General features: G+C 52.9%; 1 non-coding gene across 1 annotated transcript in view; it reads right to left on the bottom strand.

Moving 5' to 3' along the window:
• LOC126435041 (small subunit ribosomal RNA) overlaps window positions 1–1174 on the bottom strand; it is a 1910-nt gene extending 736 nt beyond the window's left edge. Inside the window, exon 1 of the ribosomal RNA XR_007579692.1 lies at window positions 1–1174. This exon is cut by the window's left edge and continues 736 nt beyond it. This is a non-coding gene — a ribosomal RNA (small subunit ribosomal RNA).
• Between the last annotated feature and the right edge of the window lie 3826 nt (window positions 1175–5000).

The following is a 5000-nucleotide window of genomic DNA, read 5'->3' as shown; positions in this document are numbered from 1 at the left end:
GCCCGCCGAGTCATCGGAGGAACTGCGGCGGATCGCTGGCTGGCATCGTTTATGGTTAGAACTAGGGCGGTATCTGATCGCCTTCGAACCTCTAACTTTCGTTCTTGATTAATGAAAACATACTTCGCAAATGCTTTCGCTTCTGTTCGTCTTGCGACGATCCAAGAATTTCACCTCTAACGTCGCAATACGAATGCCCCCGCCTGTCCCTATTAATCATTACCTCGGGTTCCGAAAACCAACAAAATAGAACCGAGGTCCTATTCCATTATTCCATGCACACAGTATTCAGGCGGGCTTGCCTGCTTTAAGCACTCTAATTTGTTCAAAGTAAACGTGCCGGCCCACCGAGACACTCACTCAAGAGCACCCTGGTAGGATTGCAACGGGGTCCGCCTCGGGACGCACGAGCACGCACGAGGCGCGTCGCACGCCTTCAGCTCGCCCCACCGGCAGGACGTCCCACGATACATGCCAGTTAAACACCGACGGGCGGTGAACCAACAGCGTGGGACACAAATCCAACTACGAGCTTTTTAACCGCAACAACTTTAATATACGCTATTGGAGCTGGAATTACCGCGGCTGCTGGCACCAGACTTGCCCTCCAATAGATACTCGTTAAAGGATTTAAAGTGTACTCATTCCGATTACGGGGCCTCGGATGAGTCCCGTATCGTTATTTTTCGTCACTACCTCCCCGTGCCGGGAGTGGGTAATTTGCGCGCCTGCTGCCTTCCTTGGATGTGGTAGCCGTTTCTCAGGCTCCCTCTCCGGAATCGAACCCTGATTCCCCGTTACCCGTTACAACCATGGTAGGCGCAGAACCTACCATCGACAGTTGATAAGGCAGACATTTTAAAGATGCGTCGCCGGTACGAGGACCGTGCGATCAGCCCAAAGTTATTCAGAGTCACCAAGGCAAACGGACCGGACGAGCCGACCGATTGGTTTTGATCTAATAAAAGCGTCCCTTCCATCTCTGGTCGGGACTCTGTTTGCATGTATTAGCTCTAGAATTACCACAGTTATCCAAGTAACGTGGGTACGATCTAAGGAACCATAACTGATTTAATGAGCCATTCGCGGTTTCACCTTAATGCGGCTTGTACTGAGACATGCATGGCTTAATCTTTGAGACAAGCATATGACTACTGGCAGGATCAACCAGGGAGCTGCGTCAACTAGAGCTGAGCAGCCGGCCGCCCGGGAGTGTGTCCCGGGGGCCCGCGCGAACACGCAAGCGTCCGCTCAATTATTCTGCAAACAGGAGGAGGCTGAGCTCCCCTGCACCATACACCTCGAAACCCTCTCAGGTCCCGGCGGCGCGCAGCGCCGTCCTAAGTACTTGGTCGGGTTCGAGAGAGGCGCAATCGCCCGGAGTTTGGCGAGTAGACGCTTTAGGTGCGACCACCCGTGCTCCCAACTGAGCTTGCCGCTGCCGACAGAGGCCCGGGAGCGTGCTGTCGTGGCATTGCCGGCGGGAGACAACACGCGCCACCTACGGTGACCGGCAGCTCCAACGCCAGCGCCACAGAAGGACAAAAGCCCCACTTGGGTGCCGAAGCGAACTCTCCCAGCACAGCGCACGCGCCAACACGTCCGCACAGCTGCGATACAAACCACCTGCGAGAACCGCAGAGGCGACCGAGCAGCAGACGGCGTCGCGGCGCCGAGCGCCGGGCGGCGGCGCATCCTCAGCGCACACAGTCCTCAATCGGACCAGCACACTGCAGATGTCCACCGCGCTTCGCACCGGGCCCGCGAGGACCTACTTTGGCCGCACGGCGCCGCGTGCAGGGTGCGCCGGCGCGCAGCTGCGCCGCCTGCCGCCTCCGTCGGCCGGCGCGCCTGCCACTGGCCGCCCCCACCAGCCGGCTGTAGCGCGTGCGCCCACGCACCGCGCGGCCAGCACGCCGGGAGGCCCCCCCTCACCGGCCGGGGACGGTCCCACCCAGCCACCGCCGCGTATCGCTTCACACCCAGATGCCATTCACGTTCGTGGGCATGGTGGGTATCGCTGGAACAACCGGTTGGTAGCTCAACCGATCGTCGCCATCACTGATTCACCTCTAGCGAGAACAACCGCACCACAACGGTTTACCAGTTGTTCATTTGCGTAACGTCACCAGCAAACGTAGGCGTCCATCGCCATTTGCAAATTCAACGATTGTTGCATGCCTGTGTCAGGTGTCACGACACACTATGTCTGCCCACATACACGCAACAACATGTGCACGCTTCGCGAACACGTGGAAGGTGGCCCCCGTACGTATGCGATGTCCATTGCGCGAACGACTGTCAACCGGCCTCTGTCGCATGTCGCAGATGTGGAACGCAGTGCACCATGCTATCACGGTGTGTGAGAAGAGACGACTACGTCTGACAACACGCGCCACTACATCAACAGACGGCTCATGCTGATCGCCATCCAGGGCATACCACACTGCAATCCAGCTCTTATAGGGCGACGACACGTAGCTGAGTGCACAACATTTGGACCGCATGGTTCGCCGTTGTTGGCGCAGTCGTTGTACGGTCACATGTACCACGATGTATCATTCAGTACATGAGGACCAATGTGCAGTACAGTGTGTGATTTGGACGTACAACATCAGCGGACAGTTGACACAGGCCGTACCACAGCGTAGGCTAAGTGCTTCGCCATGCGAATGCCAATGAACAACTGCAAATGCCAATGAACAACTGCAAATGCCAATGAACAACTGCAAAGGGCATTGAGCATGTACGTCCTGCTGCCATCCACATTAGTGTATAGCTGCAAGGTGTTTAACATGAAGCGATACACTGGGGACCGGGCAGTGCGAGTAGCAAACTATATTGCGGGGGTTGCAGTTAGGCAACACTACACTAATTTAACGCGTCGTATGACAATTACAGAGCAGGTTAAGGCCCAACGTGTGTTGGGTTAAGGCCCAACGTGTGTCGGGTTAAGGCCCAACGTGTGTCGGGTTAAGGCCCAACGTGTGTCGGGTTAAGGCCCAACGTGTGTCGGGTTAAGGCCCAACGTGTGTCGGGTTAAGGCCCAACGTGTGTCGGGTTAAGGCCCAACGTGTGTCGGGTTAAGGCCCAACGTGTGTCGGGTTAAGGCCCAACGTGTGTCGGGTTAAGGCCCAACGTGTGTCGGGTTAAGGCCCAACGTGTGTCGGGTTAAGGCCCAACGTGTGTCGGGTTAAGGCCCAACGTGTGTCGGGTTAAGGCCCAACGTGTGTCGGGTTAAGGCCCAACGTGTGTCGGGTTAAGGCCCAACGTGTGTCGGGTTACGGCACAACGTGGGTTACGTTACGGCGCAACGTGGGTTACGTTAAGGCGCAATATAGGTTACGTTAAGGCGCAATATAGGTTACGTTACGGCGCAATATAGGTTACGTTACGGCGCAATATAGGTTACGTTAAGGCGCAATATAGGTTACGTTAAGGCGCAATATAGGTTACGTTAAGGCGCAATATAGGTTACGTTAAGGCGCAATATAGGTTACGTTAAGGCGCAATATAGGTTACGTTAAGGCGCAATACAGGTTACGTTAAGGCGCAATACAGGTTAGGTTAAGGCGCAATACAGGTTAGGTTAAGGCGCAATACAGGTTAGGTTAAGGCGCAATACAGGTTAGGTTAAGGCGCAATACAGGTTAGGTTAAGGCGCAATACAGGTTAGGTTAAGGCGCAATACAGGTTAGATTAAGGCGCAATACAGGTTAGGTTAAGGCGCAATACAGGTTAGGTTAAGGCGCAATACAGGTTAGGTTAAGGCGCAATACAGGTTAGGTTAAGGCGCAATACAGGTTAGGTTAAGGCGCAATACAGGTTAGGTTAAGGCGCAATACAGGTTAGGTTAAGGCGCAATACAGGTTAGGTTAAGGCGCAATACAGGTTAGGTTAAGGCGCAATACAGGTTAGGTTAAGGCGCAATACAGGTTAGGTTAAGGCGCAATACAGGTTAGGTTAAGGCGCAATACAGGTTAGGTTAAGGCGCAATACAGGTTAGGTTAAGGCGCAATACAGGTTAGGTTAAGGTACGACATAGGTTAGGTTAAGGTACGACATAGGTTAGGTTAAGGTACGACATAGGTTAGGTTAAGGTACGACATAGGTTAGGTTAAGGTACGACATAGGTTAGGTTAAGGTACGACATAGGTTAGGTTAAGGTACGACATAGGTTAGGTTAAGGTACGACATAGGTTAGGTTAAGGTACGACATAGGTTAGGTTAAGGTACGACATACGTTAGGTTAAGGTACGACATAGGTTAGGTTAAGGTACGACATAGGTTAGGTTAAGGTACGACATAGGTTAGGTTAAGGTACGACATAGGTTAGGTTAAGGTACGACATAGGTTAGGTTAAGGTACGACATAGGTTAGGTTAAGGTACGACATACGTTAGGTTAAGGTACGACATAGGTTAGGTTAAGGTACGACATAGGTTAGGTTAAGGTACGACATAGGTTAGGTTAAGGTACGACATAGGTTAGGTTAAGGTACGACATAGGTTAGGTTAAGGTACGACATAGGTTAGGTTAAGGTACGACATAGGTTAGGTTAAGGTACGACATAGGTTAGGTTAAGGTACACATTGTTGTAAGGAAAGGTTTAATGGGGGGGCGGGGCGGCCGGTTTGTTGATTGTGATTATAGTAAGTGGATGCCTGCGGCATCATCTGATTTGCCACGTCAGGATGCACCTTTGGCTCATGACAGGCGGCGCTCTCATTCCATGCTTGTGGCAGACCTGTGTCTTTCATTCCTGCCATTGTTTGTGTGCTGTGAGAGGAGGCAGTATTGTGATGTTGGGTGCACCCCTGTGTAGGACATGTGTGGGTGTTGGTGGCTTGGCTGAGCAATGGTGGTTGTCGGGTGGGTGGGATATTCTGTTTTCTGAGTGGACCTCCCAGTCTGGTTATGACAGTGTGGATTGTCTAATGTGGCGGAGAGGATGCACTGGGTGTTGTTCCATGCTGGTGCTTACATATTGTCTGTGTGCGT

This window comes from Schistocerca serialis, unplaced genomic scaffold (genome assembly GCF_023864345.2).
Source record: "Schistocerca serialis cubense isolate TAMUIC-IGC-003099 unplaced genomic scaffold, iqSchSeri2.2 HiC_scaffold_1196, whole genome shotgun sequence".
NCBI classification, from domain to species: Eukaryota; Metazoa; Arthropoda; class Insecta; order Orthoptera; family Acrididae; genus Schistocerca; species Schistocerca serialis.
Note: the sequence above shows the minus strand (reverse complement) of the source record. Positions and strands in the feature narration are given on the sequence as shown.